Source organism: Fukomys damarensis, unplaced genomic scaffold (assembly GCF_012274545.1).
Source record: "Fukomys damarensis isolate Sample0158 unplaced genomic scaffold, DMR_v1.0_HiC HiC_scaffold_19, whole genome shotgun sequence".
NCBI lineage: Eukaryota > Metazoa > Chordata > Mammalia > Rodentia > Bathyergidae > Fukomys > Fukomys damarensis.
Window position 1 is genome coordinate 33,352,542 of NW_022900931.1, and position 14,684 is coordinate 33,367,225.

Below are 14,684 nucleotides of genomic sequence, written 5' to 3' on the forward strand. Positions count from 1 at the left end.
TTTTGTGTGTGTGGTATCAGGGATCAAACTTGGGACCTTGAGCTTGTGAGGCAGGTGGCGGAAACACTGAGCTAAATCCCGGCCCCCCTCACACTTCTTTTTGATGCATGTCCAAAAAAGATTATAAAAACCCTGGTACCATACTTGACTGTGGGGGACAGACACAGAAAAGATATATTGTTCAGATAAAATCAAATATGGTTTAAACAGTTCTACTATGACCAAAAATACTGAAAATTGTGATAACTATAAACAGAGACAATATAAGCCTCAAATTATATATAGCTTGGCCTTAAAAAAAAGCTGGCTACAACAATTTTTTTCATGTTCATATTAGATAACAGTCAACTGCTCCACATGGGCCTCAGAGGTTAAAAAGATAGATTCTATAGGTTAAAAAGGTAAAAGAGCCCCCTTTCAAAAAACAAACAAAAAAACCCCCAAAAAACTGAGCTTCAGAAAATAAAAAATATCTTAAAAAGACATCCAAAAAATTATATAAAAATAGATATGATAGGTTTAATTGATAAAACTCATTCACTGGTACTACAGACAGACCAAAAATTAGCCTCTTATTGCTACATTTACACACCACTCACCATGATGACTTATCAAACAACTGACATCATAAATAACCTGCCCTTTGAGCCAATGAAGCTTACTATGTACCCTTTACCCAGGTACCCATTAGCTATAATTGGTATAAATTCAATGAGAAATAAACAGTTACACCAAAAACAAAGGGAGAAAGATACAAAAAAGTTATAAATAATCTAAAAATCTACAAAATGTTAAAAAAATATATAAAATGACTTCTGCTGCCTCTAAAAGCAATCTGCTTTGTTTAGTTCAAAATTAACAGACACTGGAGGCACTGACTGTGAAATGGGGCATCTGGCCTCATCCCTGACCTTGAATACCCCTTTCCTGTGCACTAGAATAGATAGGTAGACAAATCTTAAGGTAAACTCCCTAACGACAAAAAATTTGTTATGTCTGGGTTAAAGTTAACTGTCTTGTTACTATAATTTATATGTAGATAATATAAACTAAAAAAATTAAATTATAACCACCTAAATGAGATGAAGGCTATAAAACCCCATAAAAGAAAAGAAAAGAAAAAACCTACAAGACAGTGGGGTCAGTCACTGACACTGCTCTTAGCATGATCGACCTTTTGTTGACAAAATAAACTTTTTATTAATTTACTTCCATTCTGCTTCTCTATACGTGTCATTTACCAATTCCTTCTGTAACTATCACTGTAGAAGTCTTCTTTTATTCCCTTTGCAAAGAAAGAGGAGAAATTTGACACCATTTTCACATATGTGAGAATCATTGTAACTAAAAATAATTGGGCCTCTTAGACACGATATCAAGCCACACAACTACAAATCTAATATTTAATTATCTTTGATGTTTGAAAATGAAAGGGCAATGTTCTATATTAAACAAAGTGATATCCCTCTTTTAGATAAAAGACTCACAATATCTTCATGTGACAATAGGTTGTGGATATAAGGCAGCCTCTGACTTCAGACACTGCATGGCTGTCATGAGAGCAAATGAACAAAGAGCCCATGGTAGCAAAGATGGAACTATGCCAGCAGGGGCCAGTGGAGATTCTCACTGCTCTATCTGACCTAACTCCTGCTAATTACTGTCTTGAGCCTCCAATATGACCACAAAGGCCTGTAGTTCATTCGCCTAGAAGCAGAAATACATACCTGATATAGGCTGGCCTTTCCTCCCTTCAGGGCCTGGCCAGTGCCACTGTCTGAGGCCCAGTGAGTATCTGAGCCAATGGTATGGAAACATAAATAATGCTGTGGACACTCATTCTGACCATGGGATCTCCTGGTTGTAACCCATGCTGCACTACGCAAAAGGTACTGAGCAAATGTATTAGTCAACTGAGTGGTTGCTGGAAGCACAACGAAAGTACCAGCTCAGCTAGAGACAACAGTTTGCATCTTTAGAACTTTCCCTCAAGTTAGGAGATACAGCAGAGAATGGAAAACCAGGAGGCACATGACTGGAAATACAATAGGTGAAAAACACGTGGGAATAAGTTTCTAATTTTTCACTAGCAACTCTTTCTCCTTCTTTAAAACCCAAAGTGTTAAAGACATACTCATTTGAAAAAGTGCTTGGTAATGATAAAATATCCATTCTTGATGCAGAATGTAAATTGCAAGTACTTCATTCTCAAAATCACACTGACTTAATTACAAGAGAAATTCTTAATTGAAGATCACATAACTACTCAAATATCTTGGAATTTTGGGGCTCAGATAGTTGTGTACCAATGTTCACATCATTATTCTTAAGAACAAAAAGAAATAACCTACATGTCCACCAATGGATGAATGGATTTTGAAAATGTGGTATGTATAAAATACTGATTTTTAAATCATCACATCTCCTTTGTTAAGACATTCATGCCTACCAAAGATGTTTATACTACCAAAGCTATTAACTTTGTGAATGTGGTCAACTTTTACAAAGTCAGGGTGATTTGCACTACTAGTAGTAGTATCAATAAGAATATGACAAATTTATCAATGAAATTTCATAAACCCTAAATATTTCTGCATACTATCATACTATAACATATAGAAAATTCCCTTCACAGTAGTATAGAAATTAATAGGAGACTGAGTTACCAAATTTTCACTTGACAGGTTTTTCTGAGACTTCAGTTTTCCTTGCTTTCTTTTTTATTGTTAACTTTTAACTTGTGGTTTTCAAGTTCAAACCTAAAATGTATATTTTAAATTAATTATTGCCAGTGACAAATTTAAAAATACCTGATTCCTGAACAGTTATCTGAAAGAATAATTATATTAACTCATTTCATAGTATTTTTTTCATTTCATAGTATGTTTTTACTGCATGTTAATATAAATTGTAAGAATTGCTCCCATGGCAAAGTAACAAGATTTTCTTATAAACTTGATGTTTCAAATCCCAAAGAGCTAATTAGAAAAATAATAGATGTGACAATAATATTTGTACTCCATGTGCAGGTGCTATATTTGAAATGAAATAGATAATACTGGGATCCTTAGGTATAAATGTCTTACGCTTCCAGAGGTAGAGGCTAAGGATGTAGCTCAGTGGTAAAGAACTTGGCTAGTGTCTTCGTTATTTTTCTCATTGCTGAGAAAAATATCTGACACCCAAAGTTTAAGCAGAAAAGGTTTATTTTGGCTCACAGTCTACAGAAGTTTCAGTCCATAGTTGTCTGGCTCCACAGCAGGGCAGCATGACAGAGGGACACTGAAGAGAAGAAACTGTTCATGGCAAGCAGAAGACAAAAGGCAGAAAACTACTATTGACAATAGCTTCTTTCTGCCCCTTTTATATTCTATCTAGGCTACTCAGCTTACGGAAGATATCAAAACGATCAGTGGACTGATTTAGTAATCATTCACCCTTAATCACAACCTTTAATTCTAGCACTTCACCATGAGTCAATCCCAGCATCACACACTCTAGGTGCACCCACCTCTATAAAGCCATACCTATGACTACATGAGGCTTTGAAGGACATCTAAACACAACCATAACATTCCACCTGGCCACCCAAATACTCATGTACATCCCTTATGCAAAAGGCATGTAATCCATCTCTAAGAATTGCCAAACTCCATCCAATGGTAATAAACACGACCATTCCAAAAGGCACAAAGGGGGATAGAAAGGAATGGGAACAAAAGCCCCAAATCCGAAATCCAGCAGGGCAAACATTAAGCCTGCAGTGTGACCAGGCATGCTGGGTCCACACAGCCACAGGAAGAATCTCAGACGGGGGGAAGGGTAGGCACCTCCAAGCAGTTGATATTTTAATCTTTAATTTTAACCACATAATCCACGTATTCAAGGAACCTATCTTAAAAACAAAAACTAACCCTGAAATGTATGTTTGAGATTATGCTATGGCAACTAAAGACATGAAACCTCAGGGTCCTACTTGGAGTGGCTTGCTCCCCACCCCTGTTCCCATGGAGACTCACCTATCTTTACAGAGCCTGGTTAGTGCACACAAGTAATCATAGTGTACAAATTGGCCAGGTGGTTCTGTAGGTAGTGTCCAGGGAGTAAATATTCCACAGGCCAAAACCTGAGTCTCTTGTCTTACCTTTATTACATGTAAATTTTGAATTATGTGGCCAGTAATTTGAGTTTTATTTTGTACTTGCAGGGCTTGCCATTAATAATAATTGATGTTCCTCTTAAGAACACTCGTATTTGTACCTCAACAAATACACATTATTCTCTTGTTCACTTTACACCCCTTTGGGTAAACTTAAAAGTTGATTTCCTTTTACACTGATGGTACCGTTTCTTAGTGTTTTAAACTGGATCATATGTTACCTCATGCAGCTTTGAGTTATTACTTTAACAACTATTTGGAATCTTGCCATCGCTTGTCTTCTCTCCTCGTGGCATCTGCCTGCCCATCATCTTGTCCACCTAGAAGTGTCTGACACTTACAAGAGTAAATTTTACAATACACAAAAAAGTGAACTAAAAGTTTGTATTTTATAAAGCTAACATGAAATTCTCTTAGCTAAGACGATGGCTACAGGACAAACAAAATCAGGTTAGGAACAATATTATCAGTGAATATGAATCCTACCGTGTACTGTCCTCTGTGTTGGCCAGGCAGAACTGCTTGTCTGCCTAACTGATCACACTTTTCACTATATAGCAACAATTATAAGTTAATCTTCTGTTTACTTAACATTTCTGACTTGATAATTACTACTCTAGACCACTACAAGGTTAACACACGAACAAATACAAAGGACTACAACCTTCCGTGCTGTCAACTCCATGTTGATGGGCTTCTTCTCTGCTAAAAGTTCCACCATATGATGTCTGTTTTCCTGTAGCACAAGTAAAAGGAGTGTGAGGCCATCCTGTGAAAAAGCAGAAACAACTTATAATCACACAATTGCATGTTCACAACTGTATTGAAAATCTGGTAAGAAATCCTATAAATAACTTTAGAGCAAATAAATTATACTGTAGTCTCGTTCCTCCCATGCATTGCACTTTCCCTGTGCTGCTTCCTCTTTCCCATTCAAAATCCACACCTCTGCACAGAGTTGCTACAGAACTCCAGTCTTCTCCTAAACTTGCTTTAAATATTCATTGCTTCCCTGAATCTTTGTTTACATCACAATACTTATAATGACATTTGGAGTCACTAGATTGCTTAGATCTAAACCAAGAGCTTTGAGAGCAGGGACTGTCTTTATCTCAACAACCCAAAACATAAAGCATAGTGGGAAAAACTCTTAAGTATTTCTACTGAATGATGGAGCTGGACTATCGTGTCTAGAACAGGGATCCTCGATTCATAATCCAAAGACCGTTCACTGTGGGCACCAACAAAACTATTCCTACTTGATCAACTGTTTGACAGTTATAACACATTGCCCACAGTATGTCCAGTATTAAAGTAATCTCTTCAGCTTTGCTTAATATATCTTCTACAATATTTCTGTGGCAAACATTAACAATGTAAGAATTACGGCTTTCAGGGATGCAGTTTCAGGAGCTTTTGATAATATAAAAATGTCCTCCATGCTTGCTGGGGTCTCTTTTTATTCACACTATCAGGATCCCAGACAAGAGTATCAACGACTACTGGGGCCAGGGGTTTAGCTCAGTGGTGCTGCCACCTGCCTCACACATGCAGGGACCTGAGTTTGATCCCCGGGACCCCCCAAAAAAGAATATTAGCTACTCCCAAATGTGTCTCTAAGGAAATGGTGCTAAACCAGAGGAGATAAGCTCCAAATGAACTTTGATTGCTTATTACTATGTGGCCAATGAGTTTTATCATATTATAAAATGGGTTTTTATCTTAGCTGCTAGATTCTGATTACAAAATTGCATTCTTATAATGACAATCCTCAGACCTAGTGCATACCTACTATTTTAAATTCATTTTTTATTTAGGTAAAATACAAATCAGAGATAAAAATACAATCATTTATCTATATCAATTCTAATAGTGTGCTATATATATTATTTTTTATATAATTAAAGCTACTGAAAAACTTGCATTTTTAAGGAAAAATGCTGAAGAGAAAGATATAGTATTGTTGGCAATGTATACATAACCTATCCAAGTATAGCCATGAGTAAAACAATAAGGCATATAGATACTCTTACGGGAATATGGTTATTCAGAGCATAAAATATTGTTAAATATCAACTTTAAAAAGAGACCATATATATTAACATAAGCTACCTTCAAAACTCTGAAATCTTTATCAAAATATACTATGCATCAGGAGCTGTAAATTCACACGTATTTATAGAGACCCAGCAGGTGACACAGGAAACACTATGGTGGTCATAGCAAACGGGCAGCACGACTGCTCCTCTTCCAGGGGCGCCCTCTGCTCATGCACCCAAGAAGCCACATGTGCGCTGAGGAGACCAGGTTTGGTTCTTTTTTTTGGTACCGGGGATCAAACTTGGGACCTCACACTTGTGAGGCAGGTGGCAAGCACTGAGCTACATCCCCGGCCCGAGGTTTGGTTTTTGTTTTTTCCTTGTTTTTGTTGTTCTGTTTTTGGAGACAGGGTCTCGCTCTGTAGTTGAGACTGACCTGCAATTCACTATGTAGCCCAGGCTGGTCTTGAACTCACAGCGATCCTCCTGCCTCAGCCTCCTGAGTGCTGGGATTACAGGTGTGTACCACCATGCCTGGCTCTGAGATTTGGTTCTTGAGGAGGAGCCTGAAGCACAGATTTATGCAGGAATCTTCTGAAGATTCAATGAGGATACAATACATGGTACAAAGTAAATATAGCTAAGGGCCATTTAGTCCATGGCCTTCAAGTTTTCATCTTTGCTGTGTGTTTTCAAATGGTTTATACATAGTAAATGTTTGCATGAAAGAATCTTCTTTGTTTTTGGTACTGGGGATCAAACGAGGGACTTTGAGTTTGTGGGGCAGGCAGTAGTACCACTCAGCTAAACCTCCGGACCAGCAAGAATCTTGTTCTAATGCCAACCCCCCGCAAAAAAAAATCAGGCCCCAAAGTTCATAAAGACCTGTATACTTGCTTCAATATTTTTACAACACATTAAATTATTCTGTATTTGTACCGAACTCTCACCGAGTAAAAATTAAATGAGTAATTCATTTCATGGAGTTGCTAAAACTAAGCCAGCCTTTACTTAAGGCAACCATAAAAACAGACAACCCATAAGCAAAAAGACAACCATAAGATAACCCATCACCCAAAAGACACTCCATAAGCAGATTTCCAATGACCTTCTGAATGACAGTGAATGTTGGATAGCTCAGAGGAAAGGGGCACTGTTCTATAAGCCCATAGACATCACCAAGAGCACTTCTTTTACCTTAACAACCATAGATGCAGATAAAGACAGATGAAAGTTAGGCAAATTTTACTGGCAAGGACAGTAAGATTGAAAGGAAAACTGCCATTTATCAAGAGAGTTCTTAGTTTTGGGAATTCATATATTATACTTAGATACATATTTAATGGTTCTTGTGCATGAGTTGTATCAGAATCTTAGGGAATAATTTCAAATATGTATGACCATACCTCATGTGGTTTACTAAATCAAAAACTCCAGGGGTGAGTGTAGATTTGCATACTTTCCAAAATTTCCCAGGTCATTACAATGCCTGACAACTATAGAAGTAGACATGTGTTATTTCTGTCTCACCTCCCATCCACACAGCCTTTCCCTCCATCATTTGGGGATTTGGTAAAAAAGAAGACAGCCAGAGATAGTTTTTGCTGAAAACTCCATTTAACTTGCCTCGCTAGGGGCAGAACAGGGGTGAGTCCATTCAAAATGCAACTTGATTTTTATTGCTTAAACTCCTTATCTTCCATTGCCCTACGAGGCCCTGTAGGCTGAGGGGCAGAGTTGAGACACTTATCCAAGTGGCTGTTTCTACCAGAAAAGGACAATGTTTCAGTGAAGCACTTACTCTTCCCCTTTGTTTTCCACCTGGTCACCACCCAGCCAGTGCCAATCCTGGCCAATCCCAGCCTCAGTCCTGAGACACCCTCAGCCAGTCAGTGGAGACACTGCCATCTAGGCATGTCTGTAATTCTGTACCTTCTCTTCTAAACTCAAAATTGTTATTCCCCAAATTGAAAAGCACTTTGTTTACACATAAAGCAAAAAAAAAAACTTTTATTAAAAAAAACGGGCTTTTTTCTTCTTAGTTTTCTAGTTTCTAAATTGTGCTATTTCTTATTGCTATCCCTTTCCATTCCCTTTCTAAGCCTTGCCACTTAAGAGGTACTGTTATTCACATTAATAAAACTTGTCAACTATAGCAAGATCTTCACTGAGAAATGTTTTTATTTTGCTAAAAATATAAGGTAAACCCTATTTATAACCCAAATTTTGCTTTTCTTGTGTTGGTTTAAACTATGAGAAAAAACTTCAGTGAGAAAAATATTTCACAAAAAGCAAAGTTGCACCTTTAACCAAGTCAGGGTATTTACAAATATTTGCCATTAACGCAAAAAGGAAGATAGTCTAATTCTTCTCTAAAGTATCACTGTTGAAAGCAAAATCTTTGAAAAGCATGTTATTTTCATTCAGAAAATTCCTGAGTTCCACATATAGAAAATAGACCCTACATATGTCATAGTAAAGACAAATGCATTTAAAATATTTTGAAAATAACTTGGGTTCCCTGTGTTTTGTTTCCACATTTGCATCGTATGCAAGCAGTTTCACTGACACTGGCACACAGGCAGTACAATGGACAGCACGGTGGCTCCTGGCATCCTTTACATCTGGACTGGTACCATGTTCCAGGAGAACAGTCACACATTCCTCTTCCTGGCATTGCACAGCTTGTTGTTGTTGCATCAAGAAACAGATTATCAATTCAAGGAATTCACAACATGCACTTTACAAGTTTTAACCAGTTTTTTTTCTTTCTTTCTTTCCTTCTTTTTTTTTTCTTTGTACCATGGGTCGAATTCGGGCCTTGAGCTTGTGAGGCAGGCTGTTATGGAAGGAATTGGTAAGTGGCACACACAGAGTTGCAGAATGGAAGTAAAATAACAAAAGTTTTATTTTGCTGGCAAACACTGATTGCACTGAAAGCAGTGCCAGTGATTGACCCTGGTCTGGGTTGCAGCTTCTTCTTTTTTTTTTTATCATAGGTTTTATCGCTATGACCTCATGCCCCGGCCTGCGGGGTCAGTAATTGGCAGAGCTCGAGAAGGGAAAGTATCTGGAAATGAGACAAGAGGGGCACGGAAAGAAGGAGACCAAGCAAAGAGTTGTCAAGGTCTCATTTATTTGCAGATACAGGCAGTTTATAAAGGCAAAAACAGCAAAATTGTAAGAGGAAGTAGTTAGCCATAACTTTGGGAGGAGAATGTAACAATAGCATGACACAATGTTACTAGGCAATGACTTAGATCACTTCTTTACACAAACCCGTTGTCATGGGTAACGACTCGTCTGTGGTGGTGGGGTGATCAGCGGGTCAACATGGAGGCTGTTTGGTTTTTACTTAGGACAGGCTAGCAACTTAGTCTACCACAACCTCATTCAGGTGGTTACATTTCATTTCCTCAGTTCACATTACCCGTGTATAAGTTACAGTAACCAGATAGTTCACTTTAACCCAGATGTAAGAATTCCTTGTAGTTATGGAGTTTACCTTAAGATTCATCTAGCTATCTATTCTAGTACACAGGAAGTGGGTGTTCAAGGTCAGGGAGAGGCCAGATGTCCCATTTCATGGTCAATGCCTCCGGTGTCTGCTAATTTTGAACTAAACAAAGCAGAGACAGCAGAAGTCATTTTACATTTTCCTAACATTTTCTAGATTTTTAGGTTATTTACAAAAGTTCTATCATTCCTCCCTTTGTTTTGGGGGTAACTCCTTATCTCTCATTGAATTCATACCAATTATATCTAATGGGTAGCTAAGCAAGGTGTACATAGTAAGCTTTATTGGCTCCAAGGGCAGGTTATTTATGATGTCAATTGCCTGATAAGTCATCATGGTGAGTGGTGCACAAATCCAGCAATCAGAGACTAATTCTTGGTCTGCCTGTAGCAGCAGGGAATGAGTTCTATCAATTAAATCCATCATGTCTATTCCTGTATAATTCTTTGGATGCCCTTTTAAGATATTCTGTATTTCCTGCATGAAGGAGATTTTTTTTCCTATTTCTGGAGGGGGGTTCTTCCAGACCTTTTTAATCTGTAGAATCCATCTTTTTAACCTCTGAGGCCCATGACTAGCAGTTGACTGATATCTAACATAAACACGAAGAACTATTTCTTATAGCTAGCGTGTTTTCCAAGGCCAAGCTACATACACTTTTAAAGGGTTATATTGTCCTGCTTACAGTTATTACAATTGCTAGTACTTCTGGTCACAGCAGAATTGTTTAACTGTGTTTGAGTTTTATCTGAACAATACATCTTTTTTGTGTGTATCCCCCACAGTTAAGTATGGTACCAAGGTTTCCATAATGTTCTTTTGGACAGGCATCAAAAAGAAGTGTGAGAAGCACGTTCCCATTTAAGAGTTTTAAAGGTTACATATGTTTCATCAAACTTATCATCTTTAGGCTTGCAAATTCTTAATTCAAAACCAAAATATCCCATAACCACCTGACACAATAAAGAAGTTCATAGTATCTTGATTGTAGTTCTCATTCTTTAGCTTTGTGTTGACTCTCCTCGACCTTCAAAGTGGCAGGAGCAGGGCCCTGAGAGCACTGTCTTCTGGAGTCAAACTCTGTGGAGTTCTCTGGATAAGCTTGCTTTGCTCTAGAGTGCCGAATCCACAGTTGAACTTCAGCCACCTTGACAGCTGTGGGAGTAACCGTAAGTGCCTCATATGGTCCTTCCCATATAGGTTGCAAAGAGGTCTTTTTTAAGTTTTTAGAAGACACTGTTTTTTGTTTTGGTACCGGGGATCAAACTTGGACCTTACACTTGCGAAAAAGGTGGTGGTACCACTAAGCTAAATCCCCAGCCCCCTTTTTAAACATTTTAACATAAACTCAGTCTCCCGGCTTTATGAAATGGGCAGGGTTTAGCACATCAAGATCCTCTTTATCTCTAATATGTCCCTGGATACTCTGGAACACTTTTCCCAATTCTAACAGCTATAATTCCATACTGGATGAACCTGACTGAGATAAATTTCCTGTAAAGTCTCTTAAGATACACAGTGGCCTTCCAAACAAGACCTTATATGGGGAGAATCCAATATAACTGGAGATGTTTCTTATTTTCAGGAGGGCTAAAGGGAGCAAATTGACCCATGGTCCTGGCACTGTCTGACAATATTTAGTTAATACACTCTTAATAGTATGATTATTCTTTCTACTATGTTGGAGCTCTGGGCCCGATAAGCAGAGTTTAATATGTAAAAGTTTAGCTAGATTTTGTACAATCTCTGCCACAAATGCTGGCCCATTGTCACTGCCTATAGAGAGAGGCAGACCAAACCTTGGAATTATCTCTTTCAATAAAAACCTTACATACCTCTGTGTTCTTATAGCGAAGGCCTCAGGCCATCTAGAGTAAGTACAAACATATACCAACAAATATTTATAACCTTTGCAAGGGGAAATTTCTGTAAAGTCTATTTGTATGTTCTCAAAGGGGGTTGTGCCCTTCCATTGTATTCCAGGTGGTGCTGTAGGCTCTGAAATTGGGTTTATTTTTTGACAAATTTGACATCTTTTTGCTCACATAAAGCAGAAATCCGAGGTATGAAGAAATATTTTTCTAACAGTGTTTGGAGATCTTTCTTCCATGAGTCAATCATGATATCCTTTAATCCAATAGTAAGATAGAGTCTCTTGTATTATTATTCTGTTGTCTGGTAGAATCCAAACAAGTCCTTGCCTTTCAGCCAATTGTTTTTTAGCCCATTCGTCCTCTTTATCTGAGTATTTTATAGCAGCTAGGGGCTTTTCTATCTCCATTTTCCTCTTTTGTGCACAGGTGAGCATGGCCATCTGAAGCCTCTGTTTAGCTGCCTTTTGGCTTCTATGTCTACCTTAGCATTGCCTTTTGCTATTACTGTATTATTTCCTGTTTATTCTTAATCTGTTTATCCTCTGCTGTGAGACCCACTCTCTTTATATACTATGCCATGAATATATAGGGTAGCAAAGGCCTAACAGGAGTCTATATAGATATTTACCCTTTTTCCCTTTGCCCACTGGAGAGCCTGTATGAGTGCCCAAAGCTCTGCTTGCTGAGCTGACCATCCAGTGGGGAGGGGTCCTGCTTGGACCATTTCGTCCGGAGTTGTTACTGTATAGCTAGCATAGCATACCCCATTTTTTGTGAGACTGTTCCCATCCACGAACAGGATGAAATCAACATCAGGCAGTGGGAATTCTGCAAATCTGGATGACTCAAGAACAGCTGTCTATCCTGATGAATTGATCTTTGACATATTTGATACTCTCTTAAGGAGAGAATAATTCAACATCTAGAATATTCTTCTATTTTTCAGTCATGGCTAACTGCCATTCCTGAGTTTGATCCTGGTTTAACCTTGACTTCTATTCAGACCTCATGCATGTCCTAGACAATTAAATTTCAGGAATTGTACCAGTGGCCACTGCCATGATTAAGACCTTGAAATAATGATGCTGATAATAATAGTTAATATGTGTCTAATACCTATAATATGCAGGCCTTGTTTTAAAGTGTTTTGCACATAATTGCACCAATCCTATCAGGTACACTCAAGTGCACAGCCCTGTTTTACAGCTGGGTAAGTAAATGAGACTTGGACAGTTGCAGTAACTCCTTGAGATCCCCACTGTGAAGTACTAGCACCAGCCTTGAGCACAAGCAGTTAGGTTCTAACTCCCATGGCTTCTTTGGGCAAATAAGTTACAGTGCATCTGTTTTGTGCAAGACACTATTCTAGGTACTCAAAACACATCAGGGAGCAAACCCTACACAATTCTCATAGAGTGCATATGTTAGTCAGGGGAAACAGACAAAAAAAATAAACAGGTCAGATGGCATGTTATGAAATGATAGCTATGATGGTAAAAAATGAAAAGTAGAGTAGAACAAGGGAAGCACAGTGTCCAGGGTGAAGTTAGTTAATTTTAAATTTAGTTTAATTTTAAATTTAGTTACAATTTCAGGGTAGATTTCCTTGAGAAGATAACATACCTTTCTCTTTCTAATTTTCAGTTATAAATTTTCTTTTGATTTTTTTGAGATAGGATCTTGTTACATCATACATAGCCCAGGCTGGCCGCAAACTCGAAGCGATCCTCTTGTCTCAGCCTCCTGAGTGCTGGGATTACAGGCGTGCATGCACCACCATATGTGGTTTGTTATAATTTTTATAATAATTTTTAAATGTTTCAATTTAAAAGTAATTTAAACTGAAAAGTGAAGAGAATAAAAAAATCCACGTTCCCGCCATCCACAATTCAAAAGATTTACCAACACTGTGACCTATCAGTTCAGAATATTCTAAAGAACTAAAGAACTGCAGAAGCCATAAGGCTACAGCCCTGCTGATCCCATTCTTCTCTAATTTAATAACCAAATTCGCCGAAGTTGGTATGTATTCTACCTATCCATATATTTACACCTTTACTACATATGTACATATTGAGAAAAACTTGTGAAGTAGTTTGGTATTTTTAAAAGTTTGTGTAAATATCATTTCTGTCGTTTTTCTCCTTTCACCTTCATATTCTTGGAAACTCCATGTATATTTATGTAACACACATATATATATATATATGTGTATGTTTATATATATGTATGCATATATATAAAATGTTTCGTTTAAAGTTTCTCTTTACCGTTCCCACTGAATGAACCCAGTGCCTCAGAATGCTGCTAAGCACCACCTGCCACTGAGCTACATACACTGTCAGCCCCCCAGTGAAACCCACACTCTTAACTTCTAAGGATCCTATACACATTCTTTAATTTTTACATTAAATCTTAGAATAAAAAACTTACAGAACTTGAAGGAAGCTTAAAGATGATGGGGACCACGACAAGAGGGAGGTTGCACCCTTCCAAAGACACGAGGCCAACTGCAGAAAAGACGGAATCAGGACCCGGTAGCCTGATACCCAGGAGAGCGCACACTGAACTCGCCGCACTGAGCTTTATGTCTCTCGATACAACTTCTGCAGATTTCTGAGGCGCCCGTGATAAGCAAAAACGGTGCAGACCGACCCTGCTCCCGCAGCGCTTCGCACCGCGGTGCCGGGCAAGCTCTCGCCCACGTAGGACGGTCCTGCCCGCTGGAATAGAGGCCTCAGCGACCGCACTCTGGGAGTCGGGCGGGGAAGGACGCGGACCCCGCTCCACACCCTCGGGACAAAGCTAAGGTGGGTTCCCGGGATCGCCCCGGACATCGCTACTCCGCCATAACCGTCCGTCCCGTCTCTGGGCTGTAACTCAGCCTCTTCCTCCAGGCGCCTCGGTCCCATTTTCTTCTCCCTCCTTCTAAGTTTCTGAAGACCTCAGGGGTACTGGGTTTCCCTGTTCCCTCAAGCGTCCTCTCTCCGGCCTTTCGGAAGGAGTCTGCACTGTCTGGGCCCGCGGCTTGCAGCGCGTCGGGCGCACACTCAAGGCGGGAGGCGGAGGACTGTGCACGCCGGCCCCGCCCAGCC